Here is a 15,197-nt window from a genome sequence, read left to right as displayed (position 1 = left end):
CATCTCCAGTGACAGTTACAGCACCCCCCACCCCACCCCAAAGAAACCCCAATGGAGAGCACTGGAGTGCTTGGCATGCAGCCTTGTGCACAGGTGCACCCCTCTCCGCTGCCCCCCCCCCCAGTTTCTCCCGCTGTCTGAGTCCGGAATCTTTTCCTCAGCGCTTGGCGTGACGCCGCCGCCGTGTGTTGGTGCCGGTTTGTAATTCCCCTCACACGCATCCCTGTGATTGGTGCAGCAGGTTGTTTTTTTTTGTTATTTTTTTTGAGAGCGATGATATAAGGGTTTGTCCAGGAGCTCGAGGAACTGTGGAGGGAGGCGGGTGGTGAATATGGTGTATGTGTGGTGTGTAGTGTATAGTGTGTGTGTGTGTGTGTGGTGTATAAGGTGTGTAGTGTGCATGCGTGAGTGTGCATGTGTGTCTACCTCATAGCAGAACGTGAAGGCAGGTAAACAAATAATATCCTGCAAGTTGACCAAACAACTGCTCTCAATTCAATTTATTTTTATAAGAAAACACAAATTGAAGACAAACACATTTGTTCTTTAATATCTTTTCTGTCTATAATATTAAGTGCCACAACAGTATATATATAACCTCTCTACCTTTGGGGAGTCAAAGGTGATACAGTGTCCCAGAAAGCTTCATGATGCAGTGGCCTTATCCCAGTCGGTTTTGGGTAGGGAGTTCACACACCATCACCCTGCTGAGACAGAGCCCTGGGAAGGAACATTAAGCCCTTTAAAAGATGGTCCTCCTTCAGCAAACCAAGGTTTCCCAGCATGCCTAAATGAGCACAGTCACACAACCTTGGCTTGTACTTGAATATAAACGTGGAGGTCAGAAAGGAAAATTAATAAATAAAGGAAAAGCCACATTTCCTTTGAGCCTTCGGTTCCCATCTCTTTTGAATGTACTGCAACACAATAAACAGCACACTGTTCAAAGGCATAACTGCGGCTCACTCCAGGTGTCAGAGATGTTTAGCCTAACCTCTATGCACTAATGCTGGAGAAAGACTAGGGAATTTCAGTCTGAAAAACAAGCATTTTTTTCCCCAATGTATTTGAGCAGGTTTAGAATCAACCCTACATATCACAATTATATGAGAGGTGTGAAGGTCAGTGACAACTGGGAAGTGACATTTCTGTGCACGTGGCACGTCTGCATTGTTAGGACCTACCTGCAGTGAGGGCTGTAGCGCTACTTATGCACTGGAGCCCCTTCCTTAAATGACAGCTTTCAAGTGCTGCTAATTTAAGAGTTGTCTGGTCAGACATTTACATTGCCCAAAAAAAAAAAAAAAAAAAAAAATTTGCTTAAATAAAGTTTAGAATCGGTAAAATCAGAAGATTCTACTTCGTTGGTACACTCCTCCATTAGCCGATTTCATCATTCGGCGACCATAAAGCAGAACTGATGTACCTGAGGAACACAAACAGCTACAAATTAACTTCACGCAATCTCGCATTCCTGGTTTGTATTAGAATGTGCTCCAATTTATGGCAGAAATGCCTTTCTGCATGATCCATAGACTCCTGTAAATTAATACAATTTCTCCCACCAAGGTCTGTTTGCCTGTGAAATTAAAATGTGAAAGGATGCTAGTTTATATCGAAGAAATGATGAAATTAGCTGATATTTGAATATAAATATAAAACACCTGGGTCCTGACTTAAAGAAAAAAGCAGCCAAGATAATGCCATTATCTCTCATTTTGCCAAGTGATGCATCACACCTTTTAACAATGAACAATTTGCATTAATTTAGCACATTAAATTCTAAGTAATACCTTAAGGTAAATTACAGCTGTATAAACAGTGGTAATTGAAGTTGAAATCTGGCTCATTCTAAAGGGAATATAATGCATGTTAGAATTTACTGCAGGAGAACAATTAGTTACATATATTCAACCTGTCATACAGCACAAATGATTTTTAATTACTAGCCAATTAGTGAAGTTTGCCAGAAAGCGTCTTTGTGACAGTTCTCTGCAAAAAGCACTACACAAATGTAATTGAATTGAAAAAGATTGTCATGTTTTCAGAAGACAGTGGAACATCCCCACTACACGCAAAAAGTTGTTTATATTTTAAATGGTGAATGGACTGCATTTATATAGCGCTTTTATCCAAAGCGCTTTAAAATTGATGCCTCTAATTCACCCATTCACACACACACACACTCGCACACCAATGGTGAAAGGCTGCCATGCAAGGTACCAATCAGCTCGTTGGGAGCAATTAGGGGTTAGGCGTCTTGCTCAGGGACACTTCGACACGCCCATGGCAGGGGATCGAACCGGCAACTCTCTGACTGCCAGACAACTGCTCTTACCTCCTGAGCTATGTTAAATATTTTAAAAATATTTTAAAATAAAGGAGGAGCCACATGAGGAGTAATTAAAGGAGGATTCTAAAAGACACTGAAGTGTCCTCCTGAGAAAAAAATAAATAAAACAAGAGCTTTTCTCAGTTTTTTGTTTCACTGGAATCTGTCTTTCATAATATGCATGCTATTTGAAATTTTCTTCAATCTCAGTGCAACACACTCTTTTCATTCAGTTACCAGGCAGCGAGTTACAAAGAGCCTCTAACAGACCTTCCATGCGCAAAGTCATTCTCAGCCAAACAAGACAACAAGAAGTGAAGGAGTTATAAGACCTGTGGTTAATTAAGCACAGCTGAGCCAAATCAAACCAGATCCACCCAATCAGCTTCCACCAGCAAGCAAGAGGCTCCTCCCACCTTCCCAGACTTCGAGAAGACCTGCTGTCTTCGGGAAAAAACTGAAATCAGAAACCGCCCAGCAGTGTAAAATCAACTATGACAAAGTACCTAATCAACAGTGACAAAGTACCTTTAACTTTAATACGGTACATGTGTTCTCTATTGGAATTTTGCATTGTCATGTCAAAAAATATCTATCTTCACATCTTAATCTTGCAAAGGTTTTTCAACTGGTTATACTTTGACAAAATGACAACACAATTAATCCACAATGCCTCATTAGGAAACCTACACGGCACAGATTTAAACAAACTTCTAAAAGACAGGCCAGGTGTGTGTAATTGACAGTTAATTAACGAACACATTTAAACACTTAAAAAATAACAGCGAAAAATCAGAATTTCTCAGGCGGATAGTTCTGGATAATTATAATAAAACATTACATCGAGTATCTTTTATTGCATAGGTATACTGCCAAAATGCCACAAATTTCTCCAAACTGCAAAGAAAATTGATAAAATAAGTCAAATGAAAGTGACCTAAACTTTCAGCAGCTGTGCAGCGAGGAAATTATTATCATTATTTTTAGCATTGAAATTACTTTTCACGATAAATAACCATCTTTGGAGGTTTAAAATGTTTATTTTTTAAATGCACATACACTGAACTTATTATTCTCCCCCATACAAAGAGCTGCCATTCTTAATTTAATCTTACAAAAAAAGTTCCATAAGTCATTAGCATTTCTGTTAGGTTAAAACATGCAGCAATAGCACATTAATCACTTTGAGTGTCCTATAATAGCCTTGGTCTGGCCATCAAAAAAAAAAAAAAAAATTCTTGCCAGAGTAATTTTTTTTTTCTTCCGCAGATATCCTTTAAGCCCTTCGGTTACAGTGTCAGTTGCTCAAGCCGGATAATTTTCCGAAGGGGCCCTGAATCGCGTCCACCGCTCGCTGCGGTGTAAGACATCAGTCAGCGGAATGTCTGGGGAATACAAGCTTGCTTACGGTCTTGTTTTATTGGCATTTCAAAGAATAAACCTGACTATGGTGTACGCTACCAGTATTCCAATGAGGACAGCCGATGTCTTGAAGACCGACAAACAAAGGAATATCCGGCTCTTTTCTTTCCAGCGCCGTGAGCGAAGAGGGAAAACGCTCACGGGCAATAAAAATAAATAAAAAATAAATTAATAAATAAATCCTCACCAACAAATTTTATGACTGTGTTTCCGTCCCTGTGGGATGTTGCTCAGGCCAGAGTAAATCATCGCTTATGTAGAGCTGCTGTGTCACACAGCAGTAAGAGGACTGGGGCAGAAGTGTCGCATACTGGTGAGGGAACTGTGTCTGTAACTGAGAGGTTGCAGGTTTGACTCCCTGCTGGGGCATTGCTGTAGTACTGTAACGAGTGGAGCCTGCAGGATTCTCCCTCGACATACTCAGATGTGATAGGTAACTGTGACATCACTTGTTATAGAGGAGCATGCAATTAAAGAAAGATTCCTGCGTCATTTTTTTCAAATACAGTTGCATTTTTGTGCACTTCCAGTCTGAAACTTGTATTTGTTATTGAATAAAAAAAAAAAGAAAAACCTTGAGGCTGCTGAGGTATGCTCTGTGCAAACTCTACACACAGCTACATACCTCAGGGGAGAATCCTGTAGGTGCCACTGGTGCTGACTGTGGAGCAAGAAGTACTTCAGGAAAATATCTTGGTTTATAAATGGGCTGTATGCAAAATATGTGCTGTGCAAATTGTTGTATAGATTTGCTTTGCTTTGCTTTGGACAGGTTCATCATCTGTTTAACCTTTCAGTTTTACATAAAATCAGATGCAACAAGAATTTACCCGTCCCATCGAAAAACGTTGCATTAAATTTATGTGTTGCCATCGACCCGAGAGTGGAACAGGATGAGTAAACTGAAAAAGAATAATCTAATGTGAATCCTCGAGTATTGCTCATTACTGAAATAAAATGGCACGCCAGAAGAAGACATGAAAGAAAGACTTCTTCGTGGCACAGCTGTAGAATTACACATTATGCCAGCGAGATCATTTCTGACAACCAAGCAGGTACGTCAAGATCTTTTCCCCCCAGACAGTTAGGTTTACAGAATGTACTGTCAAATGCAATAATACCTGTGTTTACTCAACCACCATTTCACAGTCACACAATTGCAAATTTATGCATTGTGCTTTTTTTGACCGATGTGCTGTTCTTCAGGTTTTAATGAAGTGCACATTGGCTGATACATGATTCTGCAAACCGCATTGATCGTAAGCAGCTATAACATTACATTACATCACAGGCATTTAGCAGACGCTCTTAGCCAGAACGACTTACACCACTTTTTACATACAGCATTTATATTGCATTTATACAGCTGAATATATACTGAAGCAATGCAGGTTAAGTACCTTGGTCAAGGGTACAATGGCAGTGTCCTGCCTGGGAATCCAACCTGTGACCTTTAGGTTACAGCTCCTTGCCCATATCCTACACTGTCGCCCGCAATAACAATTGTCCTTTGTTCACTGTCTGCCTGTGTAAAGCACTTATGGCATGTTCATTTTGTTGGTCATGCAAAATGTGCCGTACAACAGAAGGTATATTTGTCTCACCTTACATGGGATGACTGCATCTCTTGTTGGATGCTTTACACTTTCGCGCCACTTTGAAAAGCAACCCACACCTTATCCTACAGCTCCGAATGCTATCATGGGAATGCATACCTTCGACAGAAGACACCAGTAAAGATGTAAATGCAGAAATGATGGTTTAAAAACGTATGCCATAATTACCATGGAAGATGTAAAATGGCCTTTGGGATGCCAAAGGCAGACTCGCAGTGGAGGGTCTGCAGGCTCATAAGTTTTCTCTGACAATCACATTAGCAGTCGCAATGCGCTCGAGAAAAAAAACCATTTACTTCTCTCCATTAGTTCTATTGTGCCATGGACCCCATGGAGAAATATGGCTGTAGAAAAATTGATTTCCAAGGAATAATTGGTAAAAATTAGGAGTTTTTTTACTTCAGCCTTTCCTTCGAGGGCTCTTCATTTTCTTCCGAAATTAGGCCGAGCCAGTCCCCCGAGTTTCCCCTCTTAATTAGAGAGGCGCGTTTGCTGAATTAAATATGCTGAACGTGGGTCACCTTTGACTAAAGAAAATGTACTCATTGGGGTTTCATCATCAATTCATTTGACAGGTGATATGTGAGAGAGGGGTGGAAATGCAACTTGTCATGGGGGGGGGGGGGGGGGGGGGGGTCACCTTTACACCTATTTTCTGCCTATGTTCTCCAGTCCTTGTGGAGCTTGGGGGCACAGATGTTCTAAAAAGGGATCAACGCCTTGAAACCCAATCCAGAACATAGAAATAGGAGTATGGACAGAGGCTGCTGGGTGGCTCACTCGGTTAAGGCCCCACGCTGTGGTGCATGAATGAGTCTTATAGCCTGGGTATGGGGTGGCTCAGTCGGCCAGGGCTAGGTTAGGTCCGTCTGCATTTCATTGCTCTTCAGTGACCCCTGCTGGTCCATCGGGTGCGTGTGGACTTCAAAGCTGTTGCATGCTTTAAACAGTAAGTTGCAACAGTAAGTTGCAAATAAGTTGCTAAATTGAAACTACTATGGTTATCACGTGCATGCAAGCTAGTATGAAACCAGAGTGATGATTTGCGGAATGTGACCGTTGTTGTAGTTTCAGAATAGCAACATGTCGGCAACTTACCTTTCAAAAGCGCGGCTTTGAAATTCACGGTTCAGACATTATCGGATGTAATTTATTTCACAGAAAAAAACCTGAAACTCGCTCAGGCTTACGTTAACTACAGACCATATTTTCTGCAGAAATCGAAATCCCTATGGGAAAAAAGCATTGGGAATCTCCCGAGGGAACCCATGGCTATAAAATGCTAACTCACGTCCGGGTTTTAGAACCGCCATTTTAGAAATGCCTGTAATGTAATGTAATGTAATGTAGAACTAAAAAACTGTAACACCCTATTATCAGAACAAGTACAGTGCCATTCCATTTACATAAACTTCCATACTGTACTGATGAGAAAAAAAAAGACTTATGGCTTTAAATTTGATTGAAGGGCACTAGGCCTACATTCAAATATTACAATAGGAGGAGGCGTGGCTGTTGTTAGCTAATTCAGATAATATAATGATCTGTGCATCAGTTTGCTCTGAGACAATTCTCAGGAACAAGCAGTTGATGTACCCTTCAGATTACCATGACTACGAGATCACACAAACCACTTGTGCTGCGTTCTTGGCAGAACACCAAGAGGTGTTGGATAAAAAATACATAATTGTGAGGAAATTTTACATTTGAGCAAAGAAAAATGGTGGACATTGGTAAGACACCAAGATTAACTAGTCAGTCAATTATCATTTTGGGTTCTATAATTCGTTTTTTAAAAAAGCAAAATGCTATATATGCTCCTTAAAGAACCTTGGATTAATCTGGAGGTGATCTAGATCTTTCCCTGTCTTGTTGTCGCAGCCAACCTGGATAAATCAATGTCAGTGGCAAGCAAAACAGAAACTTGTGTTTTGCCACGAAGGTCTGCCTGGCTGAACACACACCAGTTTTCCCAATGTCACCGACCACAGTAGTGAATCAGCGCCGAAAGCTTTATTACCTCCAGGAGACACAGGGGAACGGTGGGATCATGGACTGCTCTTTAGCACAGGGGAGACCCGTGTTTAAGGGCCGTCAGAGCCGTGGTTGTGAGCGGGATGAAATGTGGCCAAATTAAGAAGAACGACTGCAACCTTTATTCTCTCTCTCTCTCTCTCTCTCTCTCTCTCTCTCTCTCTCTCTCTCTCTCTTACACACTCATTCTCACTCTCTCACTCTCTATCTGGTGTGTGTGTGTGTGCAAGTTTGTGTACATTTTCTTCCAATGCTCTATTACAATAGAAGAAAACAGACTGTAGGAATGGGGTGGATTCGATACTGAAGAATCGATGTTTCCGATCCCGATGTCTCATTGTTGAGAATCGATCCCCAAGTAAAAATATCGATAACAGACTAAGAAGCTAAGCGGTAGAAGAAGCAATAATGGATGTTATCTTGATTTCTAAAGGTTGCCAAGGAGTTGGAAACTAATCGCATCTGAGAATAGAACAGTTTCACATTTGAGAACATAATGTCCCCCACAGCCAGTCAGCTCCCTGTGAGATTGCCTTTAGAACATAATTTAAGTCGAACATTGCACTTTTAAAGTTTTGATGCAATATACATTATTGCAATCCTATACCGGTATCGCAGTCCTATTATAGTTTCATTAAATCTGCAGAAGTTTAAACAGGGCTCAGTGGTGCTAGTTTTGAAACAGGGACTGCGCATCAGATATGGCTGTAGTCTTTCTGCTGCCTGAGACAAGATTGCAGACTCGGGGGGGCGGGGGAGGGGGCGGGGGTTTGGAGATAGCAATCGCGGACCCCACAGTACAAAAAAAAAAAGAAAAAACTATGTATTCAATGAGGATACGTGGATCTTGCTGTTGTGGCTCATGACTTTATCACAAATTAGGTTAATCAAAAACTGATTTGGACTTAATGAACAAGGAAAAGTAGAAATTGGGGTGGAATCCCAAAACGGGACGGCTCTAATTGCCCCCCCCCCTATTTCGGAGCAGGCACTCATCACGCACCCCCGGGTAAGTGTAATCTGAGATGCCATCACACCCTGCTGCGACAGTTACCCTTCCCACAGTTCCCTGCTTCCAGCTCCGGAGGAGGCCGTGGCGGAATTGTGATCCACCTTCGCGCGCGGCTCAGATTGGCAGATGGCGGTATGGAAATGACGCAGTGACATACCCGCTCTGCCTGCTAGGGGGCGCTCTGTGATCTCGGAGTTGCCTCGAGCGTTCTGGGCCCATGCGGCAACCAGGCACCCTTGACCTTACAGTCTGTGAGTCATTCATTTCTGCCAGCGTAGACGGGAATGTAACATCATGAATGACACTGAGCGAGACTTCATCTACGCCAGTGGTTCTCAGACTCGATCCTGGGGGACCCCTATGCATGCTGGTATTCATTCCAACCTCAACAGCAATCCCAGAATTTTAACAAGCTGTTAATTTTTCTTTATTAGGTGCTTTTCACGTTTTAGAGCTGGGGTTCCAGAAAGGGCCAGTGTGGGTGCACACACCTGATTCTACTAATCAATCACTAGAGTCATTGCTAAGCACCTTTGATTAGTAGAATCAGGACCAGGTGTGTGGACCCACACTGGCCCTTTCTGGACAAGACTGGGGACCCCAGCTCTAAAACATGAAAAGCACCTAATTAAGTACTTGTTAGAATTCTGGGATTGCTGTTGAGGTTGGAATGAAAACCGGCATACACAGGGGTCCCCCAGGACCGAGTTTGAGAACCACTGATCTACACTGTTGCCCTCACGATTCAGAATGCTGGCCTTGAAAGATTTTTTTTTCTCCTCTGAAACTTTACTTGAAATCCAGTCTCAGACACCTATTGCAGGTAAGAATATTTTATTTACACGTCAAAACAAATGTGCACTAGAAAACACTTGAGAGCGATAACAATATACCACAATATTTTGCTTGAAAACTCACTGAAGATTCACCTGCGTGGTAAAAAAAAAAGATATGAAAAACCTCTATAAATGAGTTATGAGATATTGTATTCTGGGCTGTATAGGCTACAGCAGTCAAATACAAGCAGCTTGGATTGTTTCCTGCAAAGGTCAAAGGGCAACTCTTGAATGAATGAATGAATGAATGGCAGTTTTCATAAAGCATATGCAATCTCTTCACCACCTAGCTCAGGGCTGCCCTACCGCAGTTCTGGAGAGCCAAAATGTCTGCTGGTTTCCGTTATTTCTCAGCACTAATTTCGTCGATTAAAGCACCTGATTTTTTCCACAGTCAACTCACCTCATTTTTAAGGTGAAGGAAAAGGGGGCCGCACCCAGCGGCGGTCCCGGACCGAGGGTTCGAGATGCCGCGCACGTAGCGGCGCCTTCGGGGTCATTAGCGGACAGAAAAGTGAGTTTTTCGGGGCCGGAGGAGAAGAGGACGCCGCGCGGCGGAGTAATGAGACTCGACGATGCCGGGGGATGATTTTTCACGGTGACACACAGTAGAAATAGGGCAGAGCTAATATTAATACACGCGCGCGAGCGCCTCTCTCTCTCCCGCGTCCACGGGGGAGATGACGCCTTCGCCTTCCAGCCGCCTGACACCAGCGAATCCCGCCGCTCCCGTGATGAGCGGGAGTATTGCCGTCGGCGCCCGTCCGCCGCGGAGAGCGCGGTACGGGTACGAGGCGTTTGCTCAGACTATAAATAACACGCGGGTTCTACTCTCAGGAGCTCCTTTATATAACCGCGCTTCCCGCAACATCCAATCATCTCGAATCTCGAAACGCAGCAAGAGAAAAAAAACATTTCCAAACAATGTGCGCAATTTGGGGCACCCGCTCACACACACACACACACACACAACTAGACTCTATGTGCAGTGTGCCAGATTAAGTTTGCCAATGCTTTCCAATGTTTTGGGAAAGTTGTAAGCGCACACTGTTAAAAAAAAAAAAGCAATTGGGATGCATGCAAAATGCATTAGATCTACCTGCTGGTCCTGTCTGATACTGGGCTCATCACTCGTCTGGTCTTGTTTGATATTGGGTTCGTCACTCGTTTGGTCCTGTCTGATATTGGGTTCGTCACTCGTTTGGTCCTGTCTGATATTGGGTTCGTCACTCGTTTGGTCCTGTCTGATATTGGGTTCGTCACTCGTTTGGTCCTGTCTGATACTGGGTTCCCACAAGCCTGCAGCTGCCAGTGTTTGAGTTTTAATTCCTGTCATTCAGCTACATCTGAGATATGTTTCAGATTAGCTTTGGTCTTCCATCTCCCAGAACAGATTATGCTCTAATATCCAATATAATTGATTATGTTCCAATAGCTTAAATGAATACCCAAATGGCAAATATGTACTTTTCTCCCACGCTCAAGATTTAACTTGACAAATCTCATATTTACTCCATAAGGTTTGTTTTGTTATGCATTTGTAAGAATAAAATCTTGTAGTAAACCACCTAGAGATTTTTATTTGTCACAATGAGGAACTTTGGTGCTATGTAATGGGTATTAACACCCTGACACTTTAATGTCGGTTGTTCCATTTCTGACAAAGCAGTGTGTTTACTTCAATGTCTAACACCACTATTGGGGCTCGTTTGATTGGTGATTTGGGATCATGTAAATTAAAGGATATTTTGCACAGGTTTCCCAGTTGCTTTTGTCTCCATTTATTGAACACATTTCCTCTTTATCCTGAACACAGTTCAACAGAACAGCTGAAAACATGTTTTTATTTGTTCCATTGTGTCCACTTCAGGCTACAGCAATTGTATGAAGGACATATTATTATTATTGTTATATTTTTTCCTATGAAACATTTTTAACACAAATTAATTTGCATACAAATAGGGGGGTGGAGGGCATGCATAACGTATAATCAATGTGGGTGTACTGTATGTTTGTGCTTGGCTCTATTCCACTTAGAGAAGGGCCACAATTAAGGTTGAGCACAATGCGCAAGGTCTCCTGTGCCTCGTGGCTGGGCCAACTGGAGAAACCGATGCCCCAACACAGAGGGAATAGTGCCCCCTATTGGCCCAACAACACATCTCCCGTCAGGAAGAAAGCCTCTCATTCAAGTGGTAACCCGGGCAACGCATGCACCGAGCTTCACTTTACTTCAGTTTGCAATGAGAACCCTAAATGTTTTAAAAGTTTTTTTTTTTTTTTTTTTTTACTGTACATTTCAGCAGCCATTTAAGGCATCGTGAACAAGGTGTGTGGACACTTTAACCAATAAATGACTCAATATGAATCGCTCAAGCTGAAAAGCCTCAAAGGACAGCAGACGCTGTGGCCCTCCAGGACTGGAATTTAACACCGCTGGCCTGAATGGTTGATCACTTTACTGCGCTCGGTTTGAAGTCCTTGAAGAACAAAAAAAAAGATTAACATTTAAAATATTCAGGGGTCGCTTTGAAAACCTCAGTAAATTGAAGCTCGGACTGACTCAGTGTTCAGAAATGCTTGCAACCAATTATAAAAAAACATAAATAAAAAAAAAACGGTTAAAATAATAAGTTCCATATAAGGTGTGTCACAGGGGCCATTTCAATTTAAGCTGTGAGAAAAGAACAACAGGCCAAAGATGAATGTTAGTTAAAGGGTACATTTCATGGCAGAAAGCAGTCAATTAATGCACGGCAGAGCTTACCCGGAGTCAGAGACTGCGTGGCCCTCCAAGACCGCTCCTGACACAGCGATGGATTCCCTTCAGGAGAAACAATGAGCTGATGGCCCTGTTTCTGTCATTAGGTACGGTACCTCTGCACCAGAACCACCCAAACAGGGCATACATGTGTGTGTTACAGAGTGATTGTGAGTGTGCGTGTGTGCATTAAAAATAGGAGAGAGAGAAAGTGTGTGTGTGTGTGTGTTCATGTGGGTGTATGTGTTAGAAAGAGAGCAAGAGTGTGTGCGTGTGTGCCTTAGAAAGAGAGAGAAAGTTTGTGTGTGTGTTCGTGCGTGCGTGCGTGCGTGTGTGTGTGTGTGTGTGTGTGTGTGTGGGTGTGCGTGTGTGTGTGTGTGTGTCGGTGTTTGAGTACTCTGCACCAGCCCATCCGGGTAATGGAAACAGGCCTCTTAAACACCTCCATGACCGTGCCTTTAAGCTGACTTTAGCTGGACGCGGGTTCGGCTCATTGCCATTCTGGGCTGAAGAGTTCTGCTTCTCCCCTGGGCAGTAAATTCGGTAACCTGAGCGTCTGAACGATTCAGCGTTCAGAATTTCATCCTGATTTCCTCCTTCTCCAAAATCTAGCAGAGTGCTAAATATTAAGCTTCTCACATCAGGCACATAAAAACTGATCAGATTCATTAGCGAGTCGTCAAATGCACAGGCTACACGTGCGTAAGCTTTAACCGAAATGCTGATGCAATGAATGTAAACCCTGTTATTGTGACTCTGTGGCTGTTGATTGAGAGATAGCACATGGTGTGACCCCCGATTCTTAACCCCTGTGTTGGCCTGAGAATGTAACTGCAGTGAAAACCTCCTAAATTTAATTTCTTCAATGTAAAATCTGAACCAACTTTTCCTGGAGTGAACCCAACCATAAGAAAAAGCTGAACATATGTTTTCTATAAAAGCGGTACACCATCAGGCAACGCAGATCACATGATTCTCGTCTCACGTTTCTTTTTGTAACCCTGCAGTTACGAAATCAGAAGTTGTGATCAAAGTTAAGCTCCACACGTCTCTTGGAGCAAAAACATCAATTATGATGTGTGTTTGCTGCTTAAAAAGAATGGTTAAGAGTGAAGAAATACAGACTCTCTAGATTATGAAGTAGACAAACAGTTATTCACCAATTTATTGATGAGTGATAGGTTGTTATTGCATTATTGATTTAGGGTTTAAAATTCAATGAGGAGGCTTTATCACAGGGGGTCCAGTGAAGGTGAGTCATTTTGAGCCCATGGACACGAGGTGCAAGCATAATATGAGGACAACAGGAGGGTGAAACGTGTTGCTCAAGGCTTCTGGCCAAGTGTGGCCAAACCCGTTTTGTCTAAACAGAAGAGCATGTCAGGATCATGATACAGTTCTATCGTTTGTAGAATATATAGACTGTACAGTTTGGTCCCAGTTACATTTGGCTTAAAAACACAGAGCAGTGCTCGAGTTAGACTGTGTTGCACCGAACCCACCCGGGTAAGATGTGAGGTAACATTAGAGAGAGCTTGTACTGGGTCATAGGAAAACCAATTTAAGTCCTTTTAGCGTCCGTGTCCCGTGCTTGTATGTTTTGCATATCTTGGATCTTATCTCTCTATCAAGTATAATAGCGTCCATGTCCCATGCTTGTATGTTTTGCATATCTTGTATCTTATTTCCCTATCAAATGTAATAATGTCCATGTCCCGTGCTTGTATGTTTTGCATATCTTGTATCTTATTTCCCTATCAAATGTAACGCCTTTCACAGAAATGAGGGCAAACCTGATTGACTGACATACATTCATCCCCAGTGGGGAGATTTCTCATTATCACATATGCAGATCACTAAAAAGGAGGGACGTCCACCCACACCTTACCATTCAGTAAAGACTGAGCGCTGTAGAATCATGAATTTTTTAAAAAGTACGGCCAGACTACGTGGCGCAGTCTGTAGGCTGGCCGACTTTCAGCCCATATAGGAGCCCACCCCCCGCCCCCCCAACCTCCTGAGCTGTGGGTCCCTCTCTATCCATTACGCTCTCTGCTTTTTACCCGTCTGAATAATGCAAAAAAAAATTAAAATAAATAAATAAATCCACTGTTTGGTCTCCTTTGAAAGATAGTGAAATCAATGGAAGTGAATGCGAGGAGGTCAGCCATGCTTTTATCAAATGTCCAATGGGTAGCAGGTAGAAAGGACCCGTGGAACTGTACTGCGCCTCAGCAATGTAAGACTGTCGCTAAAAGCTGCTCGCAGGCTTTAGTAAAAACCCGCGCAGAGGGTGACCCTCGTAGGACCGTGCTTAGTCTTTCCATTACTCTATTATAAACCCTCAAGGAATCTGGAGAGGCAGCAACGATGGAGGCGTTCCTTCTTAATACGTTCGCTCTGTGAGGCCTGTTCCTACCCTCGGCGCTAATTCAGTCGAAGGTCGCGCAGCTGTGCACCAGGTGACGCCAGCAGGCTGAAATGTTCCGATAGGGCACACAGAGTTTTTCTCTGTTCACGTCGAAAGATCTAAAAATTTCTCAGTAAGAACGGTCCAGATTGAGCCTTTTATGAAGATGGCCTTGGTGCTTTTCTTTCCAGTCCAGCAGGGAATCAATACGGATACCAAGGTATTTGTTAGGATCTCACCAGCACTTCTGCACAACACCCTGTCATTAAAATGGGGGCAACCTCGACCCTAACAATCGCCTAATAACAACATCTTTGTTTCTCTGATGTTGTAAACCTAAGCTGTCTTTCCAACTTATCACAAAAACGTTGCAAGCAGTTTCGAGTGAACACTGTGTCGAGGGCAAAGACGTGGAAAAGGCGCAGCAAAACTGGCGCATCCCAGAATGCACACCGGCGCGCACCCGCTAAAGAGTTGGACCAGAACCGGCGGCGGTGGCGCCGAGCGCTTGATCCGGTGGGACCGTGCGCTTATCGCCGAACGTGCCAAACGGCCCGAGATTGAATACGCTCGCCCCGCTTAAAGTCCCTAAACGAGAAGAGCGCGCAGTCAGGAACTGCAAATCACCCCCCCCCCCCCCCCCCCCCCCAGCTCAAATGGATTAAAAAGGTTTTCCAAACAGTGCCTCTGTTCCCCTGTATGTCGAAACCAGGCTGCAGCCCCAGGCTCCCGGGTAAGAGTCACATTAGCACCTCTGAAGTGATGGAAAAGCGA

General features: G+C 43.2%; 1 long non-coding RNA gene across 1 annotated transcript; it reads right to left on the bottom strand.

The window, feature by feature from the left end:
* Positions 1 to 611: 611 nt before the first annotated feature.
* Positions 612 to 2,627, bottom strand: LOC118218081. Its single transcript, XR_004763357.1, has 3 exons — positions 2,603 to 2,627; positions 1,185 to 1,269; positions 612 to 720 (listed from the first exon to the last, which is right to left on the bottom strand). It is a non-coding gene; the product is annotated as an uncharacterized LOC118218081 (long non-coding RNA).
* Between the last annotated feature and the right edge of the window lie 12,570 nt (positions 2,628 to 15,197).

Source organism: Anguilla anguilla, chromosome 2, assembly GCF_013347855.1.
Source record: "Anguilla anguilla isolate fAngAng1 chromosome 2, fAngAng1.pri, whole genome shotgun sequence".
NCBI lineage: Eukaryota > Metazoa > Chordata > Actinopteri > Anguilliformes > Anguillidae > Anguilla > Anguilla anguilla.
Note: the sequence above shows the minus strand (reverse complement) of the source record. Positions and strands in the feature narration are given on the sequence as shown.